At 34.5% G+C, this 13,418-nt stretch overlaps 1 long non-coding RNA gene across 1 annotated transcript; it reads left to right on the top strand.

Moving 5' to 3' along the window:
* Positions 1-1,268: 1,268 nt before the first annotated feature.
* On the top strand, positions 1,269-11,879 carry LOC128637202 (uncharacterized). Its single transcript, XR_008399004.1, has 4 exons — positions 1,269-1,374; positions 9,078-9,236; positions 9,331-9,434; positions 11,211-11,879. It is a non-coding gene; the product is annotated as an uncharacterized LOC128637202 (long non-coding RNA).
* The last annotated feature ends 1,539 nt before the right edge of the window (positions 11,880-13,418 follow it).

Raw genomic sequence — 13,418 nt, 5'->3', positions numbered from 1 at the left:
AAAAATATCACTTTGAAAAGTGTCAGAAACACTGACAGAGGAAAGAGGTGATTTTGTGAATTAAGCCTCTGAAGAGAAAGTTATAGAAAGTTTAAAGTGTACAATAGATGATGGATGATAAATGAGATGCCAGCTAAAACACAATGTATTACAGAAGCAAGGCTCTAGGTTTCATTAAGGTGGGAGATGTAAATTGTTCTTCTTGGAGTTCATTCCGCTTTTTGATATAATGAGAAGCTTGCGAAATGCCTCCTTTATGAAGATAGGAAATTGTTTTCTTTTGTTAATTCTTTATTTTCTAATGCTACTCTACATATTACTTATATTACTTTAGTTTTGTTCCTGTACTGAATTACTCAGCAAAAGTTTTCACATTACATTTTTTAATAAAATATTTTTTTAATAATATAATAAAAAATAGTGGCTCATAAAACTGTTCAGTATACATACATATATAATTTTTTGGTGAAATACACATATTAACACACATATTAAAGCCCCAAAACTGCCTATTTTGAAAGCATTTGGGACAAATTAACCAGAGATCTGATATCTGTTTAATTTTTTGGAGCGCTAATTGCTACCACAAGCTCGAGGTTGCAATAATCAGCCACTTGTAATGGCTGGTTAATTATTGTGCTCGTGCACACGGGCAAATTTGCCCTTTGCAGGAGTGTGATAATTGAGCACTCCACTTGTAATCTAGCCCTAATTGTTTCATGTCTCCTAAAGTTCAGTTATTTATCATCTTTTTAAAAAGAAAAATAATAAATTATTTGCTTTAGGTCTAAGGGTGAGATTCATAGACAATGTAAGAAATAAAAAATGAAAAAAGAAAAATAGACAAATGATTAAATCATTTAAAAAAAGTGATAGGCACTCTCAGGTCTTATATGAAAAGTATAAAGAAAAACAATTTTATTATCATAAAATGTTTAAAAAGTTCATTAGGATGCGCATTGTGACATAGTGTTTATAAAGTACACAATGACCACTGACAAGCAGGACAGTAATCATACTAAGCCTAAACTAAGCTGCTAACTTTGACACCTATATTTAGAAGAGAGGTCATTAAAACCTGACCTGTCAAGGCCTCTCAAGAAATGCAGTTGGGTCCATCATAAGCACAAGTTGTTATGACATTCCAATGCACCCTTCATTTTTATGCTGACATGCTAACTGTACAATGGCTTTAAATAGCTTTATATTGTTGTTTCTCTGTAAACATGTTTTGTGTGTGTCTTGCATCATAAAAACCCATGCCATATCTGTCCATGAAGTGCTTACCCTGCCCGGCTATCTCACAGAACCATTTGATGCAACTTGCCACATGCTGTGCCTAAGTATGTGCTTAGTCTATCATGAAATTACAAGGTATGTACTGAAGTATTTCTTAAATTTTCCCACACATAAATGTTTTGAAATGACCCCCTGTTATTACATATCTAAGTAGCCTTTAGTAGTAAGTACAGCAGACGAAAACCCTTTCTATCAGTCTGCAGAACTATAGTCAAATAACAGGATATGTTACTTATATTATCACTACAAAACCTGAAGTATGTAATAACTAACATATTGTAATTGTTAGCATCTCAGCTTATCTGATTAAACTGCATGCTCAGAAGCGCTAGGACTTGATGCTTCCAAATAATTCTCGCACCAACATTTATATTCTCTATTTATTTATTGTTTGGATATTTTAATGAAATTAAAGACATTTGCAGAAGTTTGAGTGCCTAGGGCAGCACCAAACCTAAATATGCCACTGGTGTGTGTGTGCCTGTCGGTCTTAATTTATAAGTTATTTCTTAATATTTTAAAGGGACACTGAACCCAAATTTTTTCTTTAGTGATTCAGATAGAGCGTGCAATGTTAAGCAACTTTTTAATTTTCTCTTATTATCAATTTTTCTTTATTCTCTTGCTATCTTTATTTGAAAAAGAAGGCATCTAAGCTATTTGTTTGGTTCAGAACCCTGGAAAGTACTTGTTCATTGGTGGATGAATTTATCCACCAATCAGCAAGAACAAACCAGGTTGTTCACCAAAAATGGGCCGGCATCTAAACTTACATTCTTGCATTTCAAATAAAGATACCAAGAGAATGAAGAAAATTTGATAATAGGAGTAAATTAGAAAGTTACTTAAAATTGCATGCTCTATCTGAATCACAAAAGAAAAAATGTGGGTTCAGTGTCCCTTTAAGAAGTAATCATTGGAACTAGATATGGTACTTGAAAGAGATCAGTATTCTGAGTTAAAAGTGCATATTTCAAGTACTCAAAACACTTAATAATAAGGATTACATAAAACATGTTCCACCCTTTTCAACTGCATACAAAAAGAATGAATGTGCCCTGTGTACGTGAATATGAATGGATTCATTTGAAAGTAAAATGTTCTAGTCACTGCAAATCTGCTTAAAGGGACATTCCAGCCAGAATTAGAATCCGCATGGATGCATTTTAGTTTGAATAGAATAATTTTTGTAATATACATGCATTAACAAAAATGCTTCTAATATAAGCTATAACTGTTTTAAACGTGTATTTAAGTATGCACCGTGCACCAGCATTTTAAACAGCACTTGCTCAGAGAGCATAATGTGCTTGTACCATCTGGTAATGACTCAAGTTGTTATTTGCTGACAAGATACAAGCCCCACTGGTGCTCTGAAATTTTGACCGGAATGTCCCTTTAACTGTGCATAGTTGACAAACAATTAATCACCAAAGATCTAGGCTAATCAATATATATTCCTTAAGGCTATTGAGTACTAAATTATATATGCATTTTGCATTTTTATATACGTGTCCAATTAACTATGGCCTAGATTACAAGTAGAGTGTAATTGTTACAGCGAAAAGCTCAAACGCAATTGCAAAGTTGCTATATTTTTACCTCTAAAACTCATATTACGTATTCAGTTGCGCATGAAAAACTTTATCACAACCTCTCTTGCAAAAGTTCACAGTTACTAACGCTCCCTATACTTTCAATGACAAATGCAAAAGTGGGATCTCATGCTCATATTACAAGTCCATGATTAACCCTTGCACTCGAGCGATAATAAAATGAACTCTGTAAATGTTAACCAATGTGAAAAATTCTGGAAATGTCAATGTGACTGCTCATACAGGGATATCTATGTGAAATGACCCTTTAGGTATATATTTTTAATTGAAATAGCTGTCTCAGATAATGGTCACCAAAACCCAATCAAACTAGCTGAACTTTCAGGGAGAGCAGATTTAATTAGCTTTATATTTACACAAAATACTCCTTATCTTTTCTCTTACTGTATACACAGTGAGACCAGTACATTGAGAAAACAATGAAAAAATGTGCATTTAATTATCTCTCCCCACTGGGAGCTAGTTTTTTTCTAAACATTCTCGTTTACACAGCATTTCTATAACCAGTACATAAGTATTGAAATGTATAAAAAAAAATACAAAATAAACTTTAAGGGGCTATTTGTAAATTTAATACACTCCAGTATTTAAAATGGATCACCAACATTATTGTTTAATCCATTTTAGCTGGAGCATTATGGGTATACAATACATATGTTTATGATATGCAATTTATATGCATTATACTGTAAAATTGTTTAATTAATTTTATGTTCATTTACTATTTTGGTGAGGTTTTGAGGTCTTGAAAGAATGTGTGGGATATTAACATATTTCATAATAAAATGGCCTTTAATACATTTATCACCCTAAAACTTGTTTTGTAAAAAGGTGAATTCTACCATTGAAACTAATAGCCAGGTGTTTCTTGCAAAACTATAATTTCTCGCTATACTGATGGTGTTCCTACAGTAAGTGGTTACTACAGTAAGAAATTACAGATGTGCAAGAAAGATACGGCTTATTAGTTTGAATGGTAGAAATCACGCCTTTTTACAAAAACATGTTTTACAGTGTGTTTTACAGTGGGAGAGATTTTTAAAACCCCACTATTGTGATTGGAATTTTGTTTTTTTAAGCAAGATATTTATATCCCATACTGTTAATTTTGTTTCTAGACCAAAACTTGTCAAATTAAATAACAATTTTACAGTAGAAAGCATATAAATTACACATCATATATACATGAATTGAATACCAAGATCTGGCCAGATTACAAGTGGCTTGCTAAATAATTTTTTTCACTTACACTCTAACTGCACTCAAAGGAAAAATGTATTGTTGCCCGGTTAGCGCGCGTAATACAAGTTGAAAGTAAGAAAGAACCAACCAGTTATGGCTCACGTGCTAACCCAACACTGCGTAAGACCAACTGCGCTAAACTCAAAGTGAGTTAGCAATACTTTAAATTCATATGTTCTTCACATAGAAAAAAATCTTATTATTTTTTTAAAATCTATCTTTCTTTATATTTATATTTGAATATTTTTTTGTAAAATATATATCTATATGAATATTTATCCTCTCCAAGAACACAGGCACTCACTGGTCAATCCATTAAAACGATAATAATACCATGACGTTTCGGCACACCATCGTGCCTTTATCAAATGTATCAAAATATTAAAAAGCTTCATATCAAACTTACCCCAAATCACCTCTTAAATACTACTGGAATATAGCACATGTCGCCAGCTCATCGTGTGTAAAATCGGCGTCTGACGTCATCAGGGAGCGCTGATCTGTGCGCCCTGTGAGATAGTAGAGCCGACGTGGCCATGGCAACATGTAAACTATACACAGTTACTCGGCGAATGTGCAATAGGCCAATAGATATATTTGCATATCGAGTGTGTCGCCGATTACACATATTGACGGAATTCCCCATACTTATTATAATGAGGCAAAGTACCGCAAGTCTCCAAAATATTGGACAAAAACGATGTCTATATCAGCGCAACACTCCCAGCAAATAATACTAAAAACAAAGTGCGTAAAAAACATAGTGTATAAAATTCAAAAATGTGTTAGAAAGGAGCATCTATATAACATTGTATCTATATCATAATGAGTGAAAAGTATCAAAAAAGCATTTGATGTCATAGTGACAGTAAACTACTTCAATTTACATATAAGGTGAGATACTAGTTCGCATTCATGCCTACTAGTATTATGGTAGAAACATAGGAACAATATGTGAGAGATGATTATATGTCCATTTTTAAGACCCATACGCTATAACAGGACAAATCTGTGTACTCTGATTATGTTGCAAAAACAGAATTTATCTAGTAGAAAGGGCTGAAGTCCAGTGAGGTATTGAGGCCATATGGAGAGATGGTATTTAGTCTGTAGATCCACTTGGTTTCGCATTGTAGTAACAGGTTCCCCCTGTCACCTCCCCTTGGGAGTGGGGGTATATGATCTATAAGCATTGTGCGTAAACTTGAAACCGCATGTTTATGTTGGATACAATGCCTGGCTACTGGTTGTTCTGATTCACCAGTGCGTAGGGCCTCCCGTATAGCACACCGGTGGTTTGCCATACGCTCGCGGAATGTTGTTACGGTTTTACCGATGTATACACTGGAACATGGGCAAATAATCATGTATACTACATATACGCTGGTGCAGGTAAGGCAATGCCTAATGTCAAATCTTTTGTTGCTGTGAGGGTGCTGAAACGAATTGCCCCTAAGCATACCATTGCATTTTACACATCCAGAACAGGGAAAACAGCCCATCTTTGTGGGTTTAAGCCAAGTATCCTTTTTGTAATTCCTTATTGGATCTGACTTAACCCATATGTCCCTTAGGTTATTTGCTCTTCGGTATGCTATTCTGGGGGCAGCCACCCTCCCAAATGGTAGCAAATAACCTAAGGGACATATTGGTTAAGTCAGATCCAATAAGGAATTACAAAAAGGATACTTGGCTTAAACCCACGAAGATGGGCTGTTTTCCCTGTTCTGGATGTGTAACCTGCAATGGTATGCTTAGGGGCAATTCGTTTCAGCACCCTCACAGCAACAAAAGATTCGACATTAGGCATCGCCTTACCTGCACCAGCGTATATGTAGTATACATGATTATTTGCCCATGTTCCAGTGTACACATCGGTAAAACCGTAACAACCTTCCGTGAGTGTATGGCAAACCACCGGTGTGCTATACGGGAGGCCCTACGCACTGGTGAATCAGAACAACCAGTAGCCAGGCATGGCATCCAACATAAACATGCAGTTTCAAGTTTACGCACAATGCTTATAGATCATATACCCCCACTCCCAAGGGGAGGTGACAGGGGGAACCTGTTACTACAATGTGAAACCAAGTGGATCTACAGACTAAATACCATCTCTCCATATGGCCTCAATACCTCTCTGGACTTCAGCCCTTTCTACTAGATAAATTCTGTTTTTGCAACATAATCAGAGTACACAGATTTGTCCTGTTATAGCGTATGGGTCTTAAAAATGGACATATAATCATCTCTCACATATTGTTCCTATGTTTCTACCATAATACTAGTAGGCATGAATGCGAACTAGTATCTCACCTTATATGTAAATTGAAGTAGTTTACTGTCACTATGACATCAAATGCTTTTTGATACTTTTCACTCATTATGATATAGATACAATGTTATATAGATGCTCCTTTCTAACACATTTTTGAATTTTATACACTATGTTTTTTACGCACTTTGTTTTTAGTATTATTTGCTGGGAGTGTTGCGCTGATATAGACATCGTTTTTGTCCAATATTTTGGAGACTTGCGGTACTTTGCCCCATTATAATAAGTATGGGGAATTCCGTCAATATGTGTAATCGGCGACACGCTCGATATGCAAATATATCTATTGGCCTATTGCACATTCGCCGAGTAACTGTGTATAGTTTACATGTTGCCATGGCAACGTCGGCTCTACGATCTCACAGGGCGCACAGATCAGCGCTCCCTGATGACGTCAGACGCAGATTTTACACACGATGAGCTGGCGACATGTGCTATATTCCAGTAGTATTTAAGAGGTGATTTGGGGTAAGTTTGATATGAAGCTTTTTAATATTTTGATACATTTGATAAAGGCACGATGGTGTGCCGAAACGTCATGGTATTATTATCGTTTTAATGGATTGAATAAAGGATTACCTTTTATAAAGACCAGTGAGTGCCTGTGTTCTTGGAGAGGATACGAATTGGCTTGCAGTGCACCTTGGCAGTTGAATTGGTGTAAGATTGTGCTGTCCTCTATCTGGACTGTATATATGAATATTTATATATATATATATATATATATATATATATATATTAATAAAATGATTTATTTTTCTATGTAGGAATGAAGGAATTTCAAGTACAGGTGGCCCTCGGTTTACGCCGGTTCAATTTGCGCCGTTTCAGAATAACAACCTTTTTTTTCAGTCATAGGACTGCTATTGAAATGCATTGAAAAGCAGTGCACTAATTAAAATAGCCAGTAGGTGGAGCTGTCCGCTTGTGTTTCAGCAAAGTTAAAGGGACATGAAACCCAATTGTTCTCTTTCATGATTTAGAAAGAGCATGCAATTTTAAACAACTTTCTAATTTACCTCTATTATCTATCTTGCTTCATTCTCTTGATATCCTTTACTAAAAAGCGTATCTAAATAGGCTTAGTTGCTGCTGATTGGTGACTGCACATAGATGCCTCGTATGATTGGCTCACCCATGTGCATTGCTATTTCTTCAGCAAAGAATATCTAAAGAATGAAGCAAATTAGATAATAAAAGTAAATTGGAAAGTTGTTTAAAATTATGTTCTCTACCTGAATCATGAAATACATTTTTTGGGTTTAGTGTCCCTTTAAGCAAGTTTAACAGCCTGAAATTGATCTGTGTACACAGATCAGACCAGATCTATCAAGCAAGATTTAGCAGACACTTCCCTATTATCTTCCTGTCAAGCTGCTTGAGGTGAGGGTGCCTAACTGCCTATTAATCACTGCAGATTGAAATGCATAGGTGCAGACCCAATATTATCCAACATGCTAACAATGCAGAGAACTGTTTGCAGAAAAATGCAAGTAAAAAAACTTTTCTGTTCATTAAACTTAGTTTGATGATGATGCAATATGGTGTGTAATTATTTTATTAGGTGATGTTTAGCAAATGTTTTTGTTCATTAAACTTAGTTTGATGATGATACAATCTATATTATTAGGTTTATAATGCTGTTTAGCATTTCAAGTCTTCATTTCAAACCTTTAAAAATAATGTATTAGGTGTTACTTATGACAATTTTGAAAGGGGCCTGAAACCTAACTCCCTCACTTCCAATTGACTTACATTATAAACTGGGTTTCAATTTACAACGGTTTCGATTTACAACCATTCCTCCTGGAACCTAACAGGGCTAATTAATTAAAATAGTTTGCATAAACAATTGTTTAAACATTGCTGGCAAGTATTTTAAAATAATTTTCAAAAATAAGCAAAAATACTTAAATAGCCATGCTGTCTGGAGCAGTCTACTCCACCCCCCTTATCAGCCCTTATCAGTGTTTAGACACAGGTATTGTATTTCAACTGAGTTCACAGCTTCTAGGCATGCTCCAGCAGATAATCCCTGCTCACTTTTGCATTCTGCCAATACAACAATAGATATAGATACAGCCATAGAAGGAAATGTGTGGGGGGGAGTTAGAGCTTTACAATTCGGAAACTTAAAAAAAGGGTTAATGGCCAGGCACTGCAGTATAAATTTACAGGTAAAGTAATTAAAGTACATATTATTATATTGTTTCTCTAACCTAACTTGTTTTATGTCCCTTTAATATATAAATGCGCAGATATGTAAAGTTCGTATGTGTGCACATATACTGTATATTAACACCTATAAACACATATATAGACATGTATACACACATATATATGCATACAAAAAGAGAAGCGCTCTACCAGGAATAAACAACAGTTTAATGGTTTGTTCTATGGTGAGTTACCACCTAAGAGCATAATAATGCTTTTCACAGAGGAGAACGTTCAGTGTAATCCTTTACAGTTTACTTCAGACCTGAAGTCGCACTAAATATTCTAGCACAGTTTTGGCTTTTGCTTGAACGCAAACGATAACTTTCAACTTGTGATGCCAGTGCAACCCTTCTCTGTTAATTCAGAGCGTCAGCAAGCGTCAAGTCGGATTGTGGTTCATCATCACGGCTACAACAAAGCCTGCTCACCCAGTTCGTAACAGCGGATATAAACAGAGGCAAAGGCTCGCGGAATTCTATGATCACACGGTGAAAACTTTCATTGCATTATTTTACTGACTTTTTGTAAGTCTGTTTTTATCTTGTGCTTTTAAGTGTATAGTAAATGTTTTACTCTTAGAGTGGGTTGTGCTCATGTTCCCTTTTGTCTTTAATGCAGTGATTTACCAAAGGGCTTATCACAGATACCACCTTCATTACACAGAGCAGGATCCACAGTATTGCCTTCACAGGATATAACCTTTATCAGATGGACACTTCCAGGTATTCTGGGCATTGACTGTGTAATTATATTAATATTTGTAAGACACTTTTCTCCTTCTCTTACTTATTGTGACTGGGAGATTCTCACTATATACTTTATTTATATTTATCATTGTGTATTTACCCATATATTAACAATTGGAATATTTTTTATTCCGTTAGCGTATCCGTTAATATAGCCACCTAGGAAGCGCTGGTCTTTTTCTGTTTCAATTTGGCTTTTCTATCCCTTTAACATATTTTTTTTTAAGCCAAACTCCGCCCAGCATTGGCCTTACGTTTAGGAGCCTATCTAAGCTTTAGTCACCAGACATCCAGGCTACCCACTGTCACTCATAAGATAGGTATAAAATGTATTTACTTGCAGTTGTTATCAGTTAAAATCTATTTAGGAACAGATATCCAGCAGAGTTAGCCTTGAAAATCAGCAGGTGCATTTCAAGTTCTGAGTATTAGAAATTGCTCAATTCAGAGCTAAATTACATGAAAAGGAGACAAACATTATATATAAAAATCTCAAGTTGTTTACTGTCCCTTTAATAAAGGCCTGCGATATTCTATAGATATTTTAGTAATTTCAAATAGGCTGTTTAATAGTTGGCTTTTAATGTAAATCTGTTTCTATAATATGTGACTTCAATATACTGTAAAAAAAAATCACATCAGATCGAAAATATGTAAACCCCACCTCTCCAATTTAAACATATCATAATATTTAAGGTAAAATATTTTTTTTTAACATCTGTTTGTATAAAAATCATCAAGAAATTCCATGCTGTTCTGCACCTGACTTGTGTAGCATTTGTTTACCAACTAACTCCAGGTAGCCTTGCTCACTAGTCCATCCTAAAAATTACATTGAGTAGAAAAAAAAACTTGTCTTAAAAAAGGAAACTGCATTTTCCAAGAAAAGTAAAGTATAAGAAAATGTGAACAGTCTCAACAACTGCATGATATATGTGTGCACCATAAAACAAATAGGGAAATAAAGATAGACGGGAGCAGAAAATGAATTTGGTTCTGAAGGTGGTGCATTGCTTTGCAAGTAATTATTCTCAGCTTGTAAATGGTATCTCACCAACGAAGCATAAAACAAGGAGAAAAAGATGAGTCTTACTCTCGCTTCATTTCCTCTTCTTTGTAACTGACAAAGCTCTCTCTAGGTGTTAAGTTTACATGATGACAAATGCTGAAATCGTGCAGGGACCATATTCTCTGTATGCTGTAAAACAATTTTAACCCATGTATTGCTGGATCAAAGCATAATATTGTGTTATATGTCTGTCAAATCAATGTGATCAGGTTGACAAAAAATGATTGCACCTACTAAATCAAGTAAACTTTGTGTTATAACAACATGTAATCTTTCTATGGTTCATAAATTAGTTATTAATGTTGAATATTATAAAATCATATTTATTTTTAAAAAAAACATGTCTGAGGTAATATTATGCTTGGACTTATGCACCCAAAAAATAATGACCAATAATTTATTGGAATCACAGAATTTTTGTATTTATTTATCTATCATTTATATAATTGACCTATTTCGAAAATAGATATTTTTTCCCCTGAAAAAATGTTAAGCAAAAGCATTTATGCATGTAAAAAACTGTATCTGTATACATTTTAAATACTGCAGTATTTGTGTTGTATTTACTACTAATTCTCATTGGCTGATAAATATGTCTATATTACTGATAAAGAGGGACATAAATTTGTTTGTATGACAAGAAAACATTATTATTATTTTTATTATTATTATTATTATTTCAGGACAAGAACATGAGGTTAAAAAATGCATTTTGGAATGCCCTATTTCATTTGAACAAAAAATTGTCCCTTTAAGCTCCCATAGTTTTGCATGGTTTGTTCTGTGAGGTGTGATATTGCCTTATTTGTGGAGGGAACCATATCTCTCATCATTTAGCAACTATGAATCCTGTAAAGCTCTAATAACCATCAGTAGTAATTCAGAAATATGCCTGAAAAAGCTAGGGATGGCTGTAACAGCTGCTCCACATAGCTAAATGTGTGTGTTTGGGAGGGGTGTGGATATTTGAAAATATTGCCTCATTTACCACTATTATTGTGCAAACGCAAATTGAAGCATTTCTACAACTGACCTGTTCCTACAATTTGCTCATAATCACATAGAAGAAAATACGGCATAAAGAAGACATTTCAATTACAGCTGTTAGACTGTGGATTTCACTAATCACCCCTGGATTTTTATATCCCAAGAATTCAATGACGAGGAATAATAGCAATCATGAAAGATTAAGAAAAGTGCGACATATTTCTGTAACCTGTCCTACAAAGAGCACAATGTTACCTTCAATCTGAGCTATTATTTGACTTTTAGAAATATATATTATAATTGCTGTGATTAATTCACATTAGGGTAACACAATATGTTGTATGCTTTCAAATCCATGAGTAAAACGGGGGTCTATTGTGTCGTTTTTCAAATTCAATTATGAAGATACAAAAATTGTCACTGTACTAATATTTTGGCAGATTATCTTTTTTTGTAAGTTCATTGAGGTACAATGCAATATTAATAATATGATCGCTTGCACAAACCTACAGTATGCAGCATCAGAATTTGGTAATAGGTTTAAAAATATTTTAAAATGTATTTGTCAGAGTTTACTATCATAACATCTTTACTCTCCCATATTGATCTATCTTTGTAAAAATCATTGTTTTAAAAATTATTTCTGAACTCTCTTTTTTTTTTTCTCCCTCTCACTTTTCTTCTCTAAGCTGCAGTGCTCATATTAAAGGGCCCTGGAAGTAAAAAATATACTTTCATTGTTTAGAAAGAGCGTGCAAGAATTTTTCAATTTACTACTAATATAATTGACTTTGTACACCTTATATCCTTTGTTGAAAAGCAATCCTATGTAATCTCAAGAGCAGCAGAAGACTACTGGGAGCTAGCTGCTAATTGCTGGCAGCACACATTTGTCTCTATTCACTGGCTCAACAGCTGTGTTCAGCTAGCTCACAATAGTGTATTTCTGGTCTGGAGCAGATTTGAACTATGTGTTTAACTCCTCTGAGTTAAATGCATCCCCACAACAGTGCAATAATAACTAGGGTTGCACCGATACCGATACTAGTATCGGTATCAGTGCCGATACCAAGTATTTGCATGAGTACTTGTACTTGTGCAAATGCACCGATACTTAAACCGATACCTCCAATTCCTACCTATATGCCATCTTGTGGCATTTTTCAAACTGTATGTTCCCATTTCCTTTTAAGCTGGAGTGGAGACTTAACTAAAAATTGTTCACTTCTGTTCTGCCAATACAAATTGCTGTTATTTGTATTATTTATGTCAGAGCAGTGCTTTAAAAGCTGCTACTTTACAGCTCGAAGCCTCTCATCTTGCACAATTATGCTCAAAATATGCTGTACTCTGAGGAACACCCTTAGCCAGGGCTGGGCTGGGAATAAAAAGCAGCCCTGGAAAAATATGAAGACCAGCCCTATTTTCTGTTGAGTCAGTAGAATACAAATGCCCCATTTTTTTCAAAGGGGATTACTGGGATACTTCTTCCCCAATATTATTTTCAGAATTAAATTATACAACTTTGTATTAAGTGCAAGTGTCAGATTTATCAGTTATATAGGCACCCTACAACTCAATTGCATCCAGTAATCACCCCTTTAAATTGTAGCTTTCCAGTCAAAGCTGCTGCAGCTGTTATTTATTGTTGTTATTATTTATATTTGTTATTGTAATAATTTTATTTATAAACATGTTGAACTTTGTGACAACAAGCACATAAAACTGTTTTATTATTTCAAAATGTCTTTTGAGATACAGTTCATAATTATAAAGAAGCAATCTTAAATCATTAGTCTGTATTGTGCTTGGTAAACTGTCATGACATTAAAAAAGTATCGGTAATTGGTATCGGTGAGTATTTGAAAAAAAGTATCGGTACTTGTACTCGGTCTTAAAAAAAT

The sequence above is a fragment of the Bombina bombina genome, chromosome 1 (assembly GCF_027579735.1).
Source record: "Bombina bombina isolate aBomBom1 chromosome 1, aBomBom1.pri, whole genome shotgun sequence".
Taxonomy (NCBI): domain Eukaryota; kingdom Metazoa; phylum Chordata; class Amphibia; order Anura; family Bombinatoridae; genus Bombina; species Bombina bombina.
This window is presented reverse-complemented; position numbering and strand designations above follow the sequence as displayed.